Source organism: Hyperoodon ampullatus (genome assembly GCF_949752795.1).
Source record: "Hyperoodon ampullatus genome assembly, chromosome: 9".
NCBI classification, from domain to species: Eukaryota; Metazoa; Chordata; class Mammalia; order Artiodactyla; family Ziphiidae; genus Hyperoodon; species Hyperoodon ampullatus.
The window spans coordinates 20433119-20457638 of record NC_136922.1 but is presented as its reverse complement, the minus strand read 5'-3'; positions in this window follow the sequence as shown (position 1 = coordinate 20457638).

Here is a 24520-nt window from a genome sequence, read left to right as displayed (position 1 = left end):
TCACAGAATAGCCACAATTACCTGAAAAAAACTACTAAATACTCCTCCCTTTTCCAACTACATAGCCTCTGTGAGGCTAGATTTTTTTCAGATACTTGAACAACTTAACACAAAGACTGAACACAGCTGCAGCTCTGAGACTCCAGCTGTCTTTTATTTAACCAGACATTAAAGAGATTTGCAAAAATGTAAAACAATGCCACTAAGTATTTTGTTTTGTTTTGGAAAATATAGTTAGTATTCCATAAAAAAATGTGATTTATATTAACATAGAATGGACTTACTAATGTTAAAAGTAAATGTAAAATTTTCAAGTTTTCATTGCTAATGTTGTAGATCTCAGTAGATGTCACCCATATTAAGAAGCTTTTCGGGATTGTCATTTTTTAAGAGTAGAAGGTGTCCTATAGAGAAAAGACTGATGGTTGCCAAGGGGGAGGGTGTTGGGGGAGGGGTGGAGTGGGACATTGGGGTTAGCAGATGTGAGCTTTTATATATAGAATGGATAAACAACAAGGTCCTACTGTATAGCACAGAGAACTATATTCAATATCCTATGATAAACCATAATGGAAAAGAATATGAAAGAATGTATGTATATATATAACTGAATCACTTTGCTATACAGCAGAAGTTAACACAACACTGTAAATCAACTATACTTCAACAAAAAAATATTGATTGATTAAAAAAAAAAACAGGCTCACAGACATGGAGAACAAACTTATGGTTACCAAAGCAGGAAGGCAGGAGAAGGATAAATTAGGAGTATGGGATTAACAGATACAAAACAGATATAAAATAAATAAGCAACAAGGTCCTACTGTATAGCCCAGGGAACTATATTAAATAACTTGTAATGACCTATAATGGAAAAGAAAATATATATATTATATACCTATAACTGAATCACTTTGCTGTACACCTGAAACTAGTACAATATTGTAGATCAACTCTACTTCAATAAAAAATTTTAAAAATTTTTTTAAAAAGGTAAAAGATACCCTGAAACCAAAAAGCTTGAGAACCGCTATATTGCATACTATGATTATCTCTGAATAAAATTATTACAGTTCAGTGTCTGTTTGAAAGCAGAGCCTTGGGTAAGGACTGATGTGCAGGCAGCTTATTTGGTAATGAGATCTCAGGAATGCAGAGAAAGTGGACATAAAAGGAAAGAAAACCAATGTGTTATCAAGTCAAGCATGTCTATGGGACCATGGGACCCTCTATTGAGCTGTATGGAATAGTTCTCAGAACCATCTGCCTAGACCATGAAAGGCAGAGGCATCAGTCCGCCAGCTTCCTTCCCCTATGGGTCAAAGTTGTCTCTGCAGACTTTACCCTCCTGAATTTCCTGGTTGTCCGATGGCTGTCAGAGCATGAATGCTAATCCAGGTCCTCTGAAAATCCCAGGGCAGGAAGCAAGAGGCCCATTGCAGATATTCTAAGGCACAGTGTTGGAAGAGTGTACCTGGGTGAAGCTGGTTGGAGCCTGCACAGGCCTGATTGGTCCAGAGGTGGCCAGAATTAGAAGACAGGGCAAGAAAATATGAACTAATACACAAAGTTTCCAACATAATCCACTTCCTTGCACTACTCGGATCTCTTCATGCCTTCATTCAGTTGAGTCCCCTTCACGGTGGTGGTTCAAGTTCATCACTTCAAAAACTGATGACAGGGGATTAGTAGAATAAGCTATGGACTGCAGTCCCTCTGCTGCATCTGGTCCCAAGGCCATAATTGCTCTTCACCATCTCCCTCATCCACCCTCCAGTCTACATCTCCCTTACCTTTAGCGAGCACTTGGGCTGGTCTACATGGCTGGTCACGTGGGGTGACCCAGACCTTCATCACTGATAAATCTGTGCCCTTGTCCTTGTCAGGCTCTGGTTGCTGTAAATGTTCACTCAATTAGATCACCAGGCACAAGAGCAGCAAGACACATCCCAGTGACTATCCCTGATTCATTGTAGCAGCATAGCTAGCTCTACATGGCAATCAGGGTCAGCCATCTGTAGCCCAGGGTGACCCAATGGTAGTCATAGCTTCAAGTTCAAAGGAACCCTATACTTCGTGTTCTCATGAAAGTGTCCACCCCACTCCCCAACCAGAGGATGTAGTATATCTAATCTAGCAATATAATATTCTGCAAGTGGGAAGAGCCAATTCTATTTCTACCTCTCAGTTCCTGGACTCCTGTGTTCTAACTAACAGGGTTATAGCACCTTAGATCAACCATTGGTTTACTGCATACACTGCAACGTGGAGAAAAGTGTCCCATCTGCAGGCTCTTGTCCTCAAGCAGACCCATTAGCTGAGCTTTAACAGGCTACTCTAATATCCTATTATTCTTGCTGAATCTGGGTGATAATATGCCATGAGTGGATCCTGCGGTCATGTACTGGTTTTTGCAACTCTTTGGCATGAAATCAGTCTCTTGGTCCAGAGCATTGTGTGATCCCATGTTGATAATCTGGTATTCTGTAAGCCATTGGATTGCAGTGATGGCAGAGGCAGAAGACATACCCACAGGTGGGGTAGAAGACACAGTCACACCCTTGGTAGAAGGGATTTGATGGAATCAACCTTCCCCTAAGAGACGGGTTCATCTTGAGTGACCAGACCTCCCTTTGTGACGCCTCTGCCTCAGCTGAGGTCTTTTCAAGGAGAAAGTGGTCTTTTCCAGCAACAGGAAGAGGTCACATCTGCCAGCTGGCAGAGTTCAAGGGAGAGTTTGGGATTCAAGATTCTTAGGCTCATCCACTCAGCTGTTCCATACCAGGTCTCCAAGTCCCACTCATTTCCTATAATGGTCCTGATTCTGACATGGCAACATATTGAACCTGTACACATTTGTTGTTCTTAATTGTCATATTTAAACAAATAACCTTGCTGTAGAACTCTTGTGCTTGAATTTTGTCTCTCTCTTTTTAAAATTTATTTATTTATTTGTTTGTTTTTGGCTGGTTGGGTCTTCGTTGCTGCACGTGGGCTTTCTCTAGTTGCAGCGAGCAGGGACTACTCTTCGTTGCGGTGCGCGGGCTTCTCATTGCAGTGGCTTCTCTTATTGCAGAGCGCGAGCTCTAGGTGCACGGGCTTCAGTAGTTGTGGCACACGGGCTCAGTAGTTGTGGCTTGTGGGCTCTAGAGCGCAGGCTCAGTAGCTGTGTCACACAGGCTTAGTTGCTCCGCGGCATGTGGAATCTTCCCGGACCAGGGCTTGAACCCGTGTCCCCTGCATTGGCAGGCGGATTCTTAACCACTCTACCACCAAGAAAGTCCAAATTTTGTCTCTTTTTAAACACATTTTAGTCTCCTATATTTGTTGCATTTGCCCTATATTTTGTGATTTTTAGGTATAGGTTCTATATTTTCATGGTTGTAGTAATTATCTTTTCAAAAATACATATGGACGTATATTTATCCAATCGGCCAAGCCAAAACCTAATGCATATTTTCATTCCCTCCTTAGTAAGATGAATGAATTTATGACACCTCTATTTCCTTATTCACTCACTTCATGGTGTTGCTGTAATTTGAAGTTTTAGAAGCAAAAATATTATTGTTTCCATCACATGATATTCACTTATCAAAAATTAATTGGTATCTAATTTGTAGGTTATTTAAAATAATTATTTTAAATTAAATTATTAAAATAAATAATTTAAAATAAACTTTTAAATATGTTTAACAATTTCAGTGCTCATTGTCACATTATTCATATATGATTTGCACATTTTGAATTCTTAATAATAATTTTCTTCTTAATTATATTGACATTGTTCTTAAGTAACAGTCTTTCTGCTTGTTTGTTGCTTTGTTCTTATAAGCATTGTACACTTCCTAAAACTGCTAATCTCGTGTTACCGTGCTATCATTCAAACACCATAAGGCTTGGATTGAATATACAATATGGGGTACAAACTCTCCCCAATACACTGTAATCATTGTTTCCGTATGTTCTGGCATTCAGAGTTACAAATAAGTCTAAGACCAGCCTAACTATTATTCCTACATGAAAAAAGTAAATTGCTTTACTTTTTTCTTTGAAATTGAAGAATTTTTGCCAAGATTTGTCCAAATGCAAGTCCCTTTTTATCAGTTTTGCCTTATAATATAAGAAAAACACTTTAAATCTACATATGTAGGTCTTTATTTAGTTCAGAAAATTTTCTTCTATTATGCACATTTTTAGTCACTACATTTTCGCCATTTTTCTAGTTTCTTAAGGAATTACTACTATTTGTATGTTAAATATAACACACAGAAAAACTAAATCCATCATCCTCTCCCTTTTCTTCTACAGCCCAAGGGAACTCCAGTTTATCCTCAAAAATTGTCCTTTTTTTGTAGTGTCCATTTTTTTCTATATTGCTTCCAATCTTAATTTTCGTTCTGTGTCCTTTTTAGTTTCCCAGAAGCCTTTCCTCTTCTCTGCCAGCACACTTTTCATCTTAGACTTAAAATTTCAGCCTTTCCCCAATCAGTCTGTTCTCTTTTAATTATTTTCCCTGTTTTCTACATTAAAATTTTTTTAGGAATCTACCATTCCTCTGAATCTCCAAGATAATTCTTTCTTTTCCTTTTGGACTGCTGTTTTTACTCAGGACTCATTTTGGCTATAAAAGCTACATGCCCTGTATAATACAGGAATCAGAGAAGGAAGAGCTTACAGACATGAAGGGACCTGGAAGGTGTTCCTGAAGGAAGAGGGTCTCTGCTGAGCTGGAAACTATGAGATTGAGTGGCCAGGGAAGACAGAGGTGTTTTAAAAGAGACTGACTCGTTCTCACTATGTTTCAGCTGGATAACTCTGGCAGTCAAGTGGAGGAAATGCTCAAGTCAGGAACGCTGGTTAGGAAGCTCCTGAAATAGTCTGGTGAGCAAAGATGAGGCCCTCAACAAGGTCAACGAAAGCAAGGCTTAAAAGAATAGAGCTTTCAAAAATCTGTGAAAAGGTTAAGTCACAAAACGTGGTCTCATTGTGTCATTGAGGAAGTGGGAAGATTCCACTATGACTGTAAAAAGAGCAGAGTTAGGGAGATGACATGCTGGGTTTTTATATACTGCATGCACCGTTTGTATGGGATTTCCCGGTGCAGATGTTCGTACCAAGCCTGAAGCCTAGGGGAGATGCAGGCCTAAAGAAATGTGAAGTGCTTTGGACTATGAGGAGGAAATAGGTCCTTTGTCTGCCAAACGAGGCTAATACTGCTGCACTCACAGGATTTCTGTGAGACTTCCATGAGATGATGTATGCCCTGTCCCAGACTGATTCTGCCCATGGCCTTCTAGACATGATGTCTTAGGTCTTTTTCCTCCTTTAAGAATCTCTCTGTTCCTTGATGGATTCTGCCTTAGTCTGTCCCCTTGGGTTTCTGAATCTCTTGCTACCTTGGGTAGAGACACCTGCCACGGTAATAGCTCCTTCCGTCCAAATTTCTGACTCTGCTCACTGGGTGGGCATTTGTGCAAGTCAAGCCTTGTTCCCCAGAAGGGACCTTTGAGTCCTACCTGGCAGAGTTCTGCCCCACACCTCTGTTCATCAGAGCTGGACAGTGGGAGGAGGTGAAGAGAAGTTAAGATGGACCAGAAAATCTGGCAGCTATGGAGGATCAGGCGGCTCAGTGTGGGCAAAAGTGACTAAAGATGGAATATTATGTTACTGATGGCCTCGGTGATTTGAACAGCTTTTGACTTTGCATCAGAAAAGGCTACTGGAGAAAAGGATACTGAGGCTCTAAGTTCTATGGCTTCTCCTGCTGCTCTGTGGGGTGCCTGGTTGGGGCTCCCTGGGTTACACTGAAGAGCTTCTTAGCAGCCTCCAGATCTCCTCAACCTCACGTGGCAGCAGGGAGATGCTGAGGCTCCAGAGTGCAGGGAGGGGGCAGGAGTGGAGGGCAGATTCTGGGCAAGGATGCAATGAGCTGTTGTGATGTTTGATGGTCAGAATCATGACAGGATCAATAAAACTAGTAAAAGAGACTATGAGGTCCTTTTTTTTTTTTTCCAGAGTAAATGTTTTTCTGTCAACCTTCTCCTGAGACCCAAGGAGTGTGAAAGCGATAAAAGGAATTACAGAAAATATGAGTAAGACACTAAAAGCTGTCACCACAAATAATGATTATAGATTTTAGCATCATTGTAAGTTCTCATTCTAACCCAAAGTAGAATGACTGGACTCCAGTAAGCACCTGGATGCCTTCACCTACACTAAAGTATTTTAGCACATGTAAGGTTTTTCCCTCTTTCTTTGCATATGAGTCATAAATTGTCTCAGACTCCAAAAATTGAATATTGTCTGCAGAGGGGAAAGCAATCGCTTTCTTGAATATTGATTGATGTAGTTTAGTTATTTAGAATATAGAATTCTGTGGGTATTATGATACACCCATCATACATATTATACACATGGTAGTATATGGTATTAAACCAATAATTATAAATATATATTATTACATGTAATTTTTTTCTATATTACCTTAGACAAATTATTTCACAATTTTAAGCCTTCACTGTAAAGCTTATCAATAAATCAATATTACCTATCTCTTAAGTATATAATGAGAAAGTGTGTATAGATTTGCTGAAAGACAGTAAGGTCTCAATAAAAGCTAAGTACTATTGGTATTATTGTTATCCTACAGGAAATGGCATGGAAATTGAATTAAGATGTCAGACTAACCAAAGTTTCCTCTCTTATTTTTCTGTGTCACTTCCTCCCCTTCTCTTTCTCTCTTTTTGTCCAAGATACTATAGAAAAAGTATTTTTTTTTAGAAAAATTATAACTGCTCTCAAAAAATAAAAAAAAAGGGAAGCTCCCTACTTCCTTTCATATGGCTATTTCTTAATCCCAACCGTTTTGACCAACTTTGTGCACATTTTGGAGTTAGTGTGTTTTAACTTTTGCTAAAATATAATCAATTTCCTAAAATATAACTGAAACACAAAATGCCCATTAAGTAATTACATTAGAATGTGAAGTGGTTAAAATATCACTTCCGGATAACCAAAAAAATAATTATTGTTAATAAATAGCTGCTTCATATGCAATAAAATAGTACAGAAGCCCTTTGTTGACATTTGGTGAACTTTCCAAAAATAACCACATGTGATTCTGACATTCTACCTAATGTATTTAGAATATAACTTGAGAATTTTCCAATCCATCATTTTGTTTAAAATGTTAAATTTGGGGGCTTCCCTCTCAGCACAGAGGTTGGGAGTCTGCCTGCCGATGCAGGGGACATGGGTTTGTGCCCTGGTCCGGGAGGATCCCACATGCTGCGGAGCGGCTGGGCCCGTGAGCCATGGCCGCTGAGCCTGAGCATCCAGAGCTTGTGCTCCACAACAGGAGAGGCCACAGCAGTGAGAGGCCCGCGTACCACAAAAAAAAAAAAAAAAAAAAAAAAAATGTTAGATTTGGGTTTGGGGAGGAACTGTAAATGTTTCCTACATTCATGTATTCTATGATTTGGGAATATGAAAAGTGAAAAGAATTTCTACTGAGAAAACAGTAACCAGAAAGATATTTTATAAATTCTAAACATGCAAAATAAACATTCTTTGGTGAAAAGCACAAACAATAGAGGAGTTAAACAGTAAAGATACAGCTTCAGATAGAATTAGTGAATGTGAAAATAGAGCTGAGTAATTCAAATACATGTAGTGAAGGGGTAAATCAGGAAACATGAAGGAAGTTAAATGATATGGAAGATGCAGCGAAGGACCACTATGTATCAAATAAGCATTCCAAAAAGAAAGAATAGCTAGAATAGAGGATGCGTGATATTGAAAGAAATGATTTTCTAAAAATGAAGAAATCCATTAGTTCTCAAACAAGCTAAATCCCATCTAGAAAAACTACAATAAAATTGTAGAAAGTCAAAGAGAAAATTCTTCAGTAATTAGAAGAAAAAAAGAGTGTATAAAAAAGAATACAGAGCAGAAGAAGAATTCTCTGAGTAATCAGTAATAGCATAAGAAATTAGAGTATCTTCAAAGATATTATATGAAGCAATTATATCACTCAGTATTGAGAGTGAAATAAAGATATTAATAGACATATAAAAATGAAGGTATTATTTACTGTATAAACTACTAAGGAGTAGAATGGAGAGCAAAATAACAACAGCAAAAGGTGAACAAACAAACCAATAAAGAGATGATAAATCTTAAGAAATATTGGCAAAGTTAATATTTCTCAGTTTAAAAAAAACTAAAACATCAGATATTAATAATAGAAATGGTGGAATTTGGAGGAAAATTAAAGCATACTAATTTCTTTGAGAAGAGAATAAAGATATTGAGCAATCTTAGACTTTGTTATAAAATTTTAAATTGATGTAAAAATTTTTTCAAAATTTAAGTCAATCCTAAAAAAAAAAAAGAAGTAAAATATGTAACCTTTAACTTAGTAACAAATAATGAATAAAGAAAATCTCATCAATTTATAAGAAGGTAATGAAGGAAAAAGAAGGACGCAGAGAGAAAGCACAATAAATAGTCAATGCATATTAATTAGTATGGTGGAAATAATTTCAGATACTGGCAAAAATAACAAATAAAAGATGGACTATTTTATTTAGATAAGATTCAAATAATAGCTACAACAAAATCCAGCTATATTTTTACACAATAAAAACATCAGCGTATAGAAACATTAAAAAAAGAGAGAACAGTTAAAAGAGATGGGTAAGTTATCTTCTAAAAGTCACAGGCTGTAACAATTGTATAAAAATATTAGCAAATCCAATCCAATAGTATGAGGAAAAATAATACATTAGAACCAAACAGAGTTTATGCAAGGAATGCAAGTCAGTTTCAACATTAAACAATCTGTTAACATAATTTTCTCCATTAATAAATTTTTTAATTTATATGTTCATTTCGGTAGAAGTAAAATTTTAATTAATATAAACACTACACTATTTTTTAAAATTTTCAAACTATGAATAAAATAAAACTTCTAACCTAATATAGTAATCCATGACCAAATGCACTCCAGACATGAGGACATAGTAGAATGTATGCTGAAGATGCTGAAAAATGTAATGCTGAATGTAAGAATGTAATGAAATGCTGAAGAATGTAACAAAATACTTAGAAGGACAAATTTCTTATATGGTAGGATATAGATGTTGGGCCTAGTGTGACCCCCTCTCCCATGATATTTGTATAAAAAACACTAAACTGGTGATTCTGAGTTCCTTTGACAGATGGGTTTCTCGCTCCTCACAGCTGAAAGTAACCACCAATTTGGACATGGAACTCTGAGCAATAAAGGAGTTCTTGCAATCTGCATCCACTTAATAGGGTTACTTATTTCCTTAGAGGGCTTGTTTTATGGTTAGGAAACTAAAATGAAAGCAAAACTGAACTAAGTCTGATCTAGTATTATTTTTGACCTTGGCGAAATGGTAGACTCAATCTCTCCAGATTGAGGAAACCTTACTATTGAACACCATCACAAGTACCAGTCAATGTGATCAGACAAGAAATAGACATAATGATTATGAGATTTGAAAGGGAGACACAAAGTTGTCATTATTGGCAGACAACACAATTGTCTACATACAAGAGTTAAGAATGCATCAAATATAAATCTATTAAATTTAAACTATTAAAGTTATTACATTAAAATTGTTAAAACTATTAAAATTAAGATTTTTAAGGTTTCTTGTTTTAACAGGCACATCACGCATCAGTAGCATCTTTACACGTCGGAAATAACCACTTAAACTGTGGAAAAGGAAAAGAACCTTATTCACAACAGCAACAAATACTAAAGATACCTAGGGGAAAAGTCTTCTTAATTGTATAGAAGACCCATGTAACATCACACACAATTAAGGACATACACATTAAAACAACAGTGGTGTAGTCCTTCACACACTGAGGTTTGGCAAAAGCAAAATGTTTGAAAACATCAATTACAAAGGATTTAGAGAACTGAGTAGTTATTCATTATTTGGCTGTAACAACTACTGCTTAGGAGAGAACACACTAGCAATACCCATTTAAAATGAAAATGCATCTACTCTAATACCCAACATTGTGTATTTCTAGCTATACATGATAGAAAATTTTTTCACGTAAATATTCAAGGAGATAGGTACAAGCATGTATAGCATTTTGTAAAAGTAAAAAATTATGAACAACCTAATGGAAATGGATAAATAAATAATGTCATATTCACACGTTGGACTCTATACAAAAGTTAAAATGAATGAACTAAAGCTATGTATATTAACATGCACTGACATAGTCTTTTATATTCATCTAAATTTAGAAAAAAATAACAGGACTAGTTCAAATGACAGGAAAAAAGGAGTTGTTTGAATAATAAATTGTTTAGAAAATTGGCTATTAAATTGAAAAAAATGAAAATCCCTAATTCACAACCACACAACAATAAATTACAAAGTAATTTTAAAACTAAGCCTAAATATGTAATTTTGTATTTGTAAACAAAGTAGGTTTTTTTGTAATAGATATAATAATGTGTTTATATTGTTTTATGTGATTTTAAATGAAACCTGTAAAGCAATTTCTATTCCATGGAGAAAAAAGGAAAAACAAAAACAAAAAAGGAAGCTGTGGGCTTAAAAGCAGAGAACAAAAAGCGTTAAATTTTAAACACAACAACTATGACCAAATAATTTTTTTCTAGGAAGCTTTCCAGAAGACTTCTATCTAAAGATAATTTTTTCACGATTATCTAGATAATCTGGATAAAATTGTTTCTATTACCATATGTTTAATGCAATCCATTGCCTTTCCAATCTGTTTTATTTTTTCCTTCTAGTTTTATTGAGATATAATTGACATACAGCATTGTATAAGTTTAAAGTGTACAGCATAATGATAAAATCAAGAATGTCATTTTTACAACTATTTTAGTGGGGAAGGTTTTCTTGAGCCAATATTCAGAATCAAAGCAATATTGTTGGATTTGACAACGTGAAAATAAAAGTTTATGGACCCTTTTGTCATATAAAAATAAAGTACAAGTGGCCAAGAAATATTTACAACATAATATCAATTACATAGCGCTTCCATACTATAAAAGAACCACATACCCTAATGGAGAATATTATAAAACAGTAATGAAAGACAGAAAAGAACATTTGTGAGTAGAGAAAATTAATATTGCATGGATATTAATCTCTCCAACCTCATATATGAATTCAATGCATAGCAGCATAAGACAAAAATATGAACAACCCATTGAAAAATTTCTGAAAAAAAATTAAGAATATGAAATAGAAATGGCCAACAAACTCATGAAAATATATTCAAGTTCACTAACAAACTTCAGCAATTTATCACCTATCACATGGTCAAAAAATTTAAAAGACTGATACTATTCAGTGTTAGAGAAGACAAAGTTGAAACAATTGTCCTCAGGCTTTGTTGTAGAGGTGAGAGAGTTGAACACACAACTGTGGAGGATGATTTTGCAGGATCATTTAAATATTTAAATATGCATTCCTTTAGATACATTAAAAAATGTAATGGTGTTTTTTTTCTGTTTGATTATACTTTGTAGGCCCCCATATCATGCAAAATGCATGCGACTCCCACAGACTCTAATTAAAGTAGATAGTGTGAAAATGTACAAATATTGCAGATCCTTTGGTTTTATTATGGGCTTAATATATGATGATTTAAGTGTTATTTGACACTAAGGTATTGTTCATGACTATCTTCCCTCAAAACCCTGAATGATATTTTCATTCTGTCAAAACCCAAAAATAAGCAAAGCTTTTCTTCAGTATTCATTATTTTCCCACTGTTCTCCATCCACTCAAGAAATATGTTAAGATATTTAATCTAGAAATATAACAAGACAGAAGTAACAAGAATGACACAGAAGACAAACTAAATTATCAGGTGAAAACAGGAGTTCAGTCAGTGAGAAAAAAAATACATACGATGCCATTTTATGTCCTTGTTGAAATCTGACATCCAGCTTGATCACGGTCAAGAAAACATCAAGAGGCATGATCAGTTACATCTTTCACAGTGTCTTAGGATAAGTACAGACCAGCCTCTCAGGAGATCCTCAGCCTGTCCTTACAATAAGGCTAGGACCAGAGTCCCCAGAAGAAGGACAAAGAGCAGAAAGCAACACGGGATGTTTCACAGCAGCTTCACAATGAACAGAGTGACAGATTTTAGTGAGGCTGTTCTTGTAACTTCTCTTAATTTAGTAAATGCTGCAATTCTTTAAAAATTATCAAATGGGGAGCCAATTCAATGCAACCCAGGAACATGGCGCTCTAACAAACTGGCTTCCACCAAGAAAAGATTTTGCAGAGGTTGCAAACAGGCAACTAAAATTTGGCCTAAAATAAATTTGGCTTGGCCACAATAGTGGCTGGAGAGTTAATAAAAATTGGGCAATTGCATATAAAAATCCAGATTTTTCAGCATTCCTTGAAGAATTGTAAGATTTGGCAACACTGGACTCACATGGCCACAGTTAGTTGGCCCTGAGTATCAGTAGCCCCTTTTGGACAGGGGATAGGCAGTAGATTTTCCATAACCCTCACTAGTCTGCATAACTCATTTATGTTACCTTCTTGGTCCACTTAGGCACTTTGCTTGTGATCAATTTTCAGACTATTGTGCAGTAATTCTCAGCGTTGGCTCTACAACAAAAACACCCATGGAGGTTTTTAACGATACAGATTTCTCGGTCTTACTATAGACCTGCTGAATATGCAGTTGCCTGAGCCTCACCCACTGAGTTCTGCAATGGATGAGGCTCAGGCATCTGTATATTTATAAGTCCCCATATCATCCAATACCCAGCCAAGGTTGAGAACTGTGAATCTAAAGAAATGAATTTCCTGTTGGTGGGAATGCAAATTGGTATGGCTACTATGGAGAACAGTATGGAGGGTCCTTAAAAAACTAAAAATAGAACTACCATATGATCCTGCAGTCCCACTCCTGGGCATATACCCAGAGAAAACCATAATTTGAAAAGATACATGCAACCCCAATGTTCGTTGCAGAACTATTTACAATAGCCAAGACATGGAAGCAACTTGAATGTCCATCAACAGATGAATAGATAAAGAAGATGTGGTGTACTAATACAATGGAATATTACTCAGTCATAAAAAAAGAATGAAGAATGCCATTTGCAGCAACCTGGATGGACCTAGAGATTACCATACTAAGTGAAGTAAGCCAAACAGAGAAAGACAAATATCATATGATATAACAAATATATGTGGAATCTAAAATAATGATACAACTGAACTTATATACAAAACAGAAATAGACTCACAGCCATAGAAAACAAATTTATGGTTACCAAAGGGGAAAGAGGGGAGATAAATTAGGAATTTGGGCTGAACATATACACACTACTATATATAAAATAGACAACCAACAATGACCTACTGTATAGCACAGGGAACTCAATAATTTATAATAACCTCTAAGGGAAAATAATTAGAAAAAAAAGATACATATGTAAGTACAACTGCATCAATTTGCTGTACACCTGAAACAACGTCAATAAAAATAAATTAATTTTAAATAAATACATTTCTAAAACATTACTCCATAAACATTTCTCTCAACTGAGCTTCGGAAAATTCCTGAAAATCTATGAGTTTGAAAACCTCTGAGTCTGAGGTTAAGCTTCAAGAACAGTTCTTTTTTGATGCCCCCACCAACTGTAACAGTGAGCTAAGCATGGAGCAAGGTTGAAATCTGTCAATACATTTCTAAAAAGAATGTTATGCCATTTCTTCTTGGACCCTAGAAAGCACATTTAAAAGTCAAATTTCTCTAAGACATAATCCGTTGCTACCCCAAAACAGGGACATGTAGAAATCATCTCTCCATCCTCCTTCCACAAGGAACATGAAGACATTCCACCATCAGCACCTGCTGGGCTGACAAGCATTTGTCACCAAGAGCCCTTTTTGGACCCGCACTTCCTCTGACCTTGTAGACACACTGATGGACGGCCTGAGAAGAATCATCACTTGTAGAAGTTTCTAAGGTGGAGTGGTTTTATCTCCTCTCCATCCTTGCACACCTTGTCCCCCTCCAGCTCCTATTTACTATGGAACTTGGACACATCAAAATGGTATGGGGACCAGAATGTTCTAGGTGGCACCTTCACACTCTGTCTTCTCCATTTCCTCTAAGACAAGAAAGGTAGAACTACACCATCCAGAAGAAATGATATCCTACTAGTAAGGTGTGATTTTATTCACCTACTCAGCACATCTGTTGAACATCTTCTAAGTGCTAGGCAATGTTTAGGCACTGGGAATACAACACTGAACAAAAAGGGAGAAATCTCTGCCCTCTTGGGGTGAACTTTCTAGTGGGAGGGAAGATGATAAGTCAGATAAATGAAAAAATAGATCATATCCCATATGGTGATGAGTCACCAAGAAAAAATGAAGGGGAAAAGAACAAATAGAGAGTGTTGGAAAGGAAAGTCAATTTTAGGTGGTGTTGCCAGGCAGGTGAGGAGGCATTTTGTAAAGATCTGAGTGAGCTTAGAGTGGTGAGGCCAGAAGAGCATTCCAGGCAGAAGAAATAGCAAGTAGAAAGACCACAGGTAGGAGGTGTCCGGAGTGTCCAAGGAAGATCAAGGAGGCATTTGAAATCGGCAAGAGAATCAGTGTTGGAAAGAGGGTGTCTGGAGACAGAAGCACCTGCATGTGTGTGACCCAAACCTGGGCCATCCAGGTGTGGTGGGTCCTCTCCTTTCCATGTTTGCTTTTTTAAACCCCTTACACCTCCCATCCTCAGGACCAAGTTTCAAAAGTGATTTGGGGAAATCTTTAGAAAAACTTTTAGGCAATCCTGCAAGCATAGGCGTTTTTCAGTAAAACCCCTGGGTAAGCTTCTCCACCCCATTATCCCAAAGTAACAGCAGTGATTTGAACCATATGTTCAAATTTGAGCATCTTTCAAAATTTCACGCTACCTGGAGTTTGCACCCAGAGACTAAAAACCTTAGTAACCCTTAGATCTGCTTATGTTCAGAGTCCCTAGTCCACATCATAGAAAACACACAAATCATCATGGAAATACACACAAATCCCATGTAAGTCTTTTGCCCCAAATTTGAACACATCTTTATGATTTGAATTTTCAGATTATTTTTTATTTTGATTTCGTCCTTTCCTTTTATATTTTCATATTTGGCACGACTCATCATTTTTCAGGTCTCAGCCATTTCCACACCCTTGAAAATCATCTTCACATAGACACTGTGCCTATAGGCACATGGCGCCTGGTCTCACCCTGAGGGACTGCCCCATCTCAGAGCGACTGCTGCCTTCTCCCCTCTTGTGAGAATGTCCTAACCCAAGAGAGAGGTGCCCTGACAGCCAGAGAACAAAGCTTTTATAAGTCCCTTCAACTCATGCAAGACTCTTGGTAACCCCAGGTCCTCGATAAGGTGATGTGGAATTTTACAGTCTATCAGACCTGGCTCTACACTGAGACTTGCCCTCAGGAAGATGAGGTCATTTGCAGTTTCTGACAACCCAACCATACTAATAGCACGGCAGTGCTTTTCAAATGTCTTAGTCTCCGGCCCCCTTTACAAGCTTAAAAATGATTGAGGACCCCAAAGAGCTTTAGTTTACATAGGTTATAATTATCAGTAGTGACTATATTAACAATTAAGACTGGGAAATTTTTAAATGTTTATTAACTCATTTGCAAATAGAAATAATAGACCCATTACCTTTTAATAACATAAATAATATATTCCTATGAAAAATAACTATACAAATAAGATTGAGGGAGAAGATTGATGTTGCTTTATATATTGCTAATCTCTTTATGCCTGGGTTGATAGAAAACAGACGGATTCTCACGCGTGCTTCTGAATCAATCTGTTGTGACATTGGTTTAGCTGATGTACATGAAGAAGATCCTGCCTCACAGACGTGTCCTTGGAAAAGCGAAGACCTCACAGCCCCTGTGAGATGCTCAGTGACCTCAGTGGGCTCGCAAACCACACGCTGAGCACTGTTGCTCTAGAGACAGGGATGAACAGGAAGCAGCACGTTGTGTGTCGACATGCGCAGTTGTGGTTAAGTGAGACAGAGGTGGAGAACAGCGGGGCAGCTACTACTACACCAGCTCTCAAAAACAAACAAAAAAGGAATGTTTAGCATTTGTCAATTTCTGTGGCGTAAATACCCCGCACTCCAGCTCCCACAGCAATGGCTGTGTTTAACAACCAGCTCAGAGAAATTTCTGGGAATTCAACATCAGCTCCAACGCATGGCTGAGAAGAACTAAGATCAAGAGAGTGCTGATAAAGAAATTGTCCTCTATCTGATCATTTGAAATAACTGTGTAATTAAAATAAAAATAGTAACGAACCGTTCAAAATAAAATGGGGAAATGCTGCAGAGGGTTGATCTCCTAAGTTTCTCTCTTTTAAAGAACAAACTGGGCTTCCTGTTAAGCAGGTGAATCAGTCTGAGTCCTAATTGCAAGCAACAGAAATAACCGGTGTTGATCTTAAAGGAAAGGGAGGTTAGTGAAGCATATTTGGTTTTATAGAATTGATAAAAGGCTGAAGAGCCAGGGTTGAAAACATGGGCAGATCCAGAGGCAGAAAGTATAATTGTGCTTCAGAAAAAAACTGGTGCCAGGACAACACGATACAAGGAAAGAATTGTTTCCTTGAATGGAACAATACGGGACATAGTCAGATATGGAAAGTGGAAAGGGATTATCAAATGACACAGGGCTGGATAATGACAGAAGGAGAGAATTCAGGGGACAGAGGTATTTCCCAAGCCCCAACTGGCTAATGATTTCACTTATACTTTGGCGAGAAAGGACTTCGTATTAACACTAGAATTGCTCTTTGTTTTATGAGTTAATTATTTTTAGCTGGAAAAAATACATATATAAAATATATATATGATATATATAAATATAAATTATGTACATATATATAAATATAAAATGTGTGCATATATAAATGCATATATATGTATCTATATATTCAGTGCAAAGGTAAATGGCTTAGTAAACTGCATATAATGCATTCCACAGAATAGATTTAATATTTCCCAAACCCTCCTTTTCTGCTGTTTTAGAAATCCAAGTTAACATATGTCTCTAAGGTATTGTTACAGAAATGTGTATTGACTACTGCATGAATATGGTTCATTCCTAATCATTATCACAGTCACACTGAGAATAAAAAGTAGTAACAAATGTTTGGGTAGGGCCAAAAGTGAAAGTGAAAATTTGGGGATATAATCGGAAAGACTTGTTTTTAGTCCCTCTCTATTAGGTCTTAGACTTTATCAATAATGAGAAAAAAAGGAACATTTTTCTACTGAGGACCAGTCACAGGGAAAGAATTAAACTACAGCTAGTAACTAAGGGCCACGTTAGGTTTTGTTGATAGAAATTTAATTAATTTCTTTTAAGGCTAAGAACGGATAATGCTGCCTTCTTCCATCAAAGAGTAGATATTGTGTTAAATACTTCAATTTTGTATGTTTACCAGCAAGGGGAAAGGGACAACCAAAGAAGCAGAGGTAAATTGAAGAGCAGATAGAGGAGATGGGAGAGCTCTGTGGAAAAGAAGAAAGGCGAGCATAAGAAGACTTGAGAGGGTGTGTTTCAGAACTTTCAACACAGAGTGGAGAGTGGTCTGGGGACCACACAGAAAAATCTCGAACAAACCTCTGCCATTACCCTCCTCTTCATTTCAGACTTGTTCCTCGGAGCTGCCTCTGAGGGGCTTTGCACTCCAGGCTGAAAAGCAAATGTACTGTAAAAGAACAATTCTTATACGGAAGCTAAACTTACCAGGACTCTTTGTTTTTATATTCTTTAATTATTGGTCTTGCCTGGAGAAAATGCTGTGCTTCCATCTGCATTTCTTTCTTTCTCAAAAACTTCTCTGTGAGCAGAGGATTTGCAGTCATTTGTCAGGCAGGGCATTTTCTGAATTTTTTTGGAACGTGGTCTTTTCTACACCTGCTGTGGGCTCTGGAGCCCTGCATGGAAACTTCCCATAAAGTCTTTCCACGGTATAATCTATAAATCACCCTGTAGAGCAATATTAAACTTTAAAAATCAGCTTCCCACCTAGGAGTGCCGGTCAGATGAAAATTCTCCGTGTTCTCTCTTTAGCTGTGTGACTTCTCTCTTTGAAAAGTTAAACTAGAACGAACGGATAAATGGTCCTTTTACGACTCACCCGAGTCTTCCACTTCATCACCACCACAAGTCAGATGAGGTTAGGACTTACTGTAAATATGCTCTTACAGCATCTTGGACCCCTTTGTAGCTGCGGTCATCAGATTTAGCCATTAAATACATAGGGCGTGGAGTTAAATTTGATTTTCAGACAAATAACAAATAACTTCTTAGTATACATAAGTTGGAAATATTTTTCTGAAATTTAGATTTAACTGGATACCCTGGATATTTTCTGGCACTATTATCCATCACGCATGTTGCAATTGTCATGAATTAAGTATCTGTATAATTATGTGTTTAAGGTCTGTCTTCTCCGTAGAGTCTGTAAGTACCATGGGGTTAAGACTCTCTTGGTCTTAGTTGCAACCCTGTTCTCAGCACTTACCCCAAGGTGGGCACAGGGTACAAGTTCACAAGGAATCTGTGGAGTGAATGAAGGTCAACTCTGGAAGGCATGGTCGTCACACACCACTGGGAAAACATTGTCCTGTCAACTTCTCTGCCAGTGACCAGAGCAATATTACCTTAAGATTCAAGCCAAGTGGTAGATTTGTCCAGAGCCCACTCTTACCCACCTCTGAAATAGTTACCCCATTGCTATATAAAATATAAAGAAAAGAGATGCTGTGGGCATGCCCTTCCACACAAGTGCAAATAGTGAAAACAGCAGTAAACACGTCCAGGGAGGGAAGGAGGGACTCTCTAAATCCCAGTGCCAGGTGATTATAGCAGTAGGATAAACGTGTCTGGATGCCTGACCCAGCCAACAGAAAGGATCTGCCTTCGGTTTGTCACAAGCCAGCACCGAGTGGAATTCAGCTTCTAGACCCTCCCAGGGAAGAGTCCTGGTTTGCCCTTAGGATGGTCACCACATCCCTGTGCAGGGAGGGGAGACCTGATATAGAAGAGATAACAGGGCAAAAGTGGACTGATTCTTCCCCCGTCCATCCACCGTTTCATGAATAGATGTCTCTTTGAAGTACCGTCTGAGTTAGGAGAAGTATAAAATAGTTGGATCAAGGCCACAGAAGGCAGCCCATAAATTACATATTTTGCTAACTTTCGCCTTTTCTCTTGGTTTAGCTAAGCAAAATAAGCTCCATGGTACTGAGACAGCCTGGGACCTGGAACCTGGGACCCTTTGCTGCAATGTTTGCACCTGGACAAAGGTCAAAAAAACTATAAGGGACTAAAAATAACTGTGTCTCTGTGCAGTTGGGGCAAATTATAGACAAGATACAGAGACCAGAAACCCAGCTGCCACTTCTGAAGAGCTGGGAGCAAAAGCAAGGGACTGTGCATGCCCCCTGCACACAACACCACTAAAGGGGTGGGCAAACTACCTAAGTCACCCCTCCAGCCTCACCCCTGGACCCATCCCACCCTCACCCCATGTAAGGAACCAGCTCGCCCCCCATCGCGGAGCTAGCCAGCAAGCAAGGGAAACTGTTGCTTGTTCTCGCTCCCCCCTGCTGCAACAGGGGTCCCAATAAAGCCTTGCCTGAATGTCTTGTCTGGCTTCTGATCAATTTCTATTGATTAAGGAGGTTAAGAACCCTGGTCAGTAACAGTATACTAATACCTTATGTTCTCCAAGGCCCCCAAGGGGTTTTTATAACTGCTATTTGTATAAGTGCATTACAGTTTCCAGAACTATTTTGCATATATTCATCATCTCAATTAACCCCTCACAACAACCCCGGGAGAAAACTACTAGTTCCTTTCACAGATAAGGGCTCTGGGGTTCATGGACATATTTGGTACTTAGTAAACACTACTGAAGGACTCAAACAACAGCACTCAGATTCCCAAATTAATGTCCTGCCACTCTGCAGTGCTCCTCAGCTGGTGGTCTTTCTGCTTCTTTCAGGCCCATGGGGCTGGACCCAGTTCTCATGATCCAGGTCTAGGGCTCCTTTTCAGGCCCCAAGGTGGGGGCCTGAAAGCCAGTCTGCAGAATACTGGTGTGGAGAAGACATATTAAATCCCAGCCATTACCATTTGAGTATGAATTAGGTCACAGTTTTACCAGGGAAGGATAAATGTCTTCCTCTTTTGCCTGTTTGTTTTCTGTGCATTTCCCATCTCCTCTTCCATCTGCCATTCCATAGGGAAAAAGACACACACTTAAAGAAACAGCTCACCTGAGGTGGGGGGACCTACATATTCTCAGATGTATGTTTGCCTCCATGGACTAAACGACTGTGTATGCAGAGAAGAAGGAGGGGGCACAGGGTTGAGAACAGAAGATGGGAGAGAAGCAGAGTCCTTGACGTGGGGAAAAAAGGCAGGTGCTAACATCAAAAGGCCCAGGAAGCAGAAAGCAGGGACTTAGGGCCCAGCTACACTTTAGCTTTGGACAACATGCTGAGGAATTTGGTGAGGAATTTGAACAATCTGTTTGGAGATATGGATTTCAAGAGAAAGACCTTCATCTCCTGCCCAAGACATGGTTGAATAAAAGGAATGGACTCGCTGTGCTGACACAGGCCACACAGGGATGAAAGCTTTAAGGGTCAAGGCAGAGCTATACTTCTATCTATGTGTTTGTAAGAAACTACCATATGACCCAGCAATTCTACTCCTGGATATGTGTCTGAAAAAACAAAAACACTAATTCAAGAAGATACATGCGCCCCAGTGTTCATAGCAGCATTATTTACAGTTGGCAAGACATGGTAACAACCTAAGTACCCATCAACAAATGAATGGATAAAGAAGACATGTTATATATATATATATATATATATATATATATATGAATCACTTTGCTGTATACCTGAAACATTATAAATCAAGTATACTTCAATAAAATAAACAAATAAATAAAAATAATAAAGGAAAGGAGAAAATATATGGAAAAAAATTTTAAAGTAGAGAGTATGTAACTACTCCCATAGACCAGTCACCCAGCTTCAGCTACTATCAGCTCAACCTAGTCTTCCTTCACTTACACCCCACCCAATACCTTCCCCTATCATGATTCCCTAGCGTTAGGTTGAACCAAATCCCAGACATACTTTTATTTTGTCTATAAATAGTTCAGTCTTTATTTCTAAAGATAGACACTCCAGACTAACAATTTTTATTGGTCTGGACTGGACTGGACTCCATGGATCTGCCTGAGGCGTACACGTAGAAAATGGAAAAGGGAATTCCCATGGCTAAAGGCCATGGTTAGAATATAATAAAACCATTTAATAATTTAATAACCCCACAACATTTTAGTCTGTTCAATAAAATTATTACAACTTGAGTATGAACAACTTTATGGGATTCACACAATGAGTTGATTCAGGAGCAGGAAGCTGGGAACCTGAGGCCCTGGACTAGGGCAACATGGCCTTGATCTCCAAGATGGCAGCACCCGTGCTGGAGGTGGAGGGGGTCTCAGAGCAGAGGGGGGCTTTTTAAGAGGACCATGCCCCTCTGTGGGGAGACAACAGCATATCTGGTTTAAGTTCTACTACATTTTACTTTCGATTCCAAATTGACATTCAATTTTTATACAGACTTATCAAAGTAGCGCTGTTGTATTAGGGAGTGTATGTCACAGTCTAATTTGTAATGAGGTGGATAAACCTAGAGTCTGTCATACAGAGTGAAGTAAGTCAGAAAGAGAAAGACAAGTACTGTATGCTAACACATATATATGGAATTTAAGAAAAAAAAATGTCATGAAGAACCTAGGGGTAAAACAGGAATAAAGACACAGACCTACTTGAGAATGGACTTGAGGATATGGGGAGGGGGAAGGGTAAGCTGTGACAAAGTGAGAGAGTGGTATGGACATACATACACTACCAAACGTAAGGTAGATAGCTAGTGGGAAGCAGCCGCATAGCTCAGGGAGATCTGATCGGTGCTTTGTGACCGCCTGGAGGGGTGGGATAGGGAGGGTGGGAGGGAGGGAGATGCAAGAGGGAAGGGATATGGGAACAGATGTATATGTATAATTGATTCACTTTGTTATAAAGCAGAAACTAACACACCATTGTGAAGCAATTATACTCCAATAAATAAATAAATAAATAAATAAATAAAGGAATATGGATCATTTCTTCCACTGTGTGTGGTGATCACTAAGGATGAAAAGTCTGCAGTGTCAAAAGGACTTCATAAGCCAGACGAAAAGACAACCCTCAGAATGGGGGAAAATATTTGCAAATGAAGCAACTGACAAGGGAGTAATTTGCAAAATATACAGACAGCACATGTAGCTCAATATCGAAAAACACAAACAACCCAATCCAAAAATAGACAGAAGATCTAAATAGACGTTTCTCCAAAGAAGACATACAGATTGCCAACAAACACATGAGAAGATGCTCAGCATCACTAATTATTAGAGAAATGCAAATCAAAACTACCATGAGGTATCACCTCACGCTGGTCAGAATGGCCATCATCAAAAAATCTAAAAACAATAAATGCTAGAGAGGGTGTGCACAAGAGGGAACCCTCCTACACTGTTGGTGGGAATGTAAATTGGTACAGCCATTATGGAGAACAGTATGGAAGTTCCTTAAAAAACTAAAAATACAACTACCATACGACCCAGCAATCCCACTTCTGGGCATATATCTGGAGAAAACCATAATTCAAAAAGATACATGCACCCCAATGTTCATTGCAGCACTATTTACAATAGCCAGGACATGGAAGCAACCTAAATGTCCATCAACAAAGGAATGGATAAAGAAGATGTGGTACATATATACAATGGAATATTACTCAGCCATAAAAAGGAACAAAATTGTGCCATTTGCAGAGACATGGATGGACCTAAAGACTGTCACACAGAGTGAAGTAAGTCAGAACAAGAAAAACAAATATCGTATAATATCGCTTATATGTGGAATCTAGGAAAATGGTACCGATGAACTTATTTGCAAAGCAGAAATAACGACACAGATGTAGAGAACAAATGTATGGATACCAAGGGGGGCAGAGGGGGCAGGGTGAACTGGGAGATTGGGATTGACATATATACACTACTCTGTATAAAATAGATAACTAATGAGAACCTACTGTATGGCACAGGGAACTCTTCTCAATGCTCTGTGGTGACCTAAATGGGAAGGAAATCCAAAAAAGAGGGGATATATGTAAAACACAAATTTTAATTCTAAGCTTGTGTCATGTAGCACTTATATAGCCCTTTCCCCTGCTCCCCACAGCTCAACTAATTATTGTGTGTAGAAGGGGAGGGTTGAGATTTTGACCAAAAAATCCTTCAGAATGGTAATTCTGAGCCCCAGGGCCTTGGATAACTGAGAAATCTGTGAATTAGTGAATTGAGCCCTCCAATCTATACCACACAGCATCACCATTTTGGTTTTTATTTAAATCCAGTAAAATATGTGGTATGGAGAATGAGTTTTGAGCATAAAACAACACTGTCTATTTTACTCAGTAGATACACTAGTATCAGTAAGCAGCCATATGTTTTATAGATTGAATAAATGCTATTTTCCCACACATACCCTCCCCTGCCAGTTCTAATGTATATAGATATATTTTTGATTCATTAAAAAAGCCATTTATATAACATTAGTAGATTCATAGAACGTTCTCAATCAGTGTTTACTTAAAGGCCACTTGTACTATATGAGGGTCAACAAGACATTCTGATATCGAAAGAGAAGTCTCATATCAAAATCATGGAAAACACAAGGTTACCATGGACTTCATGAATAAACACACAGGGAAAAATGCCTGTAATTCAAAGTCCTCCATCACCGGAAAGCTGGGAAGCAGAGGGAAAATAGAATATCTGTACATGTGTATTATGTGTGTACATGTATACATATATGTGCACATGAATATATACAGAAACATACATGTATAACACATACATTCACGCACACACATCCCTATATACATATACATGCACATACTTAGACAATATACATGTATATGCACACATGTATACATCCATATACATGCATGTGTATGTGCATATATACATGCATGTACACATACATACATGCATATGTGGGTTAGGCACATGATTCTAAAGGAAACATAAGCAAGGAAAAGAAAGAAGGGGCAAAACTCTGTGTTTTCAGGTAGAATGGAGCTTACATCACTGGCTCAGAAAGTGCATGTCACTTAGGAGCTTTGATTCTCCACCTCCAAGGAAATAAGGGAATGAGCAGTTCTGATGTCTGGAAAATGTCATCCACATATTAACAGTGGTTCTCCTTGGGTGGCAGAGATGATGAGCAATGTTTACTTACTTCTTTAATTTTCTGCTCTTTTTCATATTTTATAATCAGCA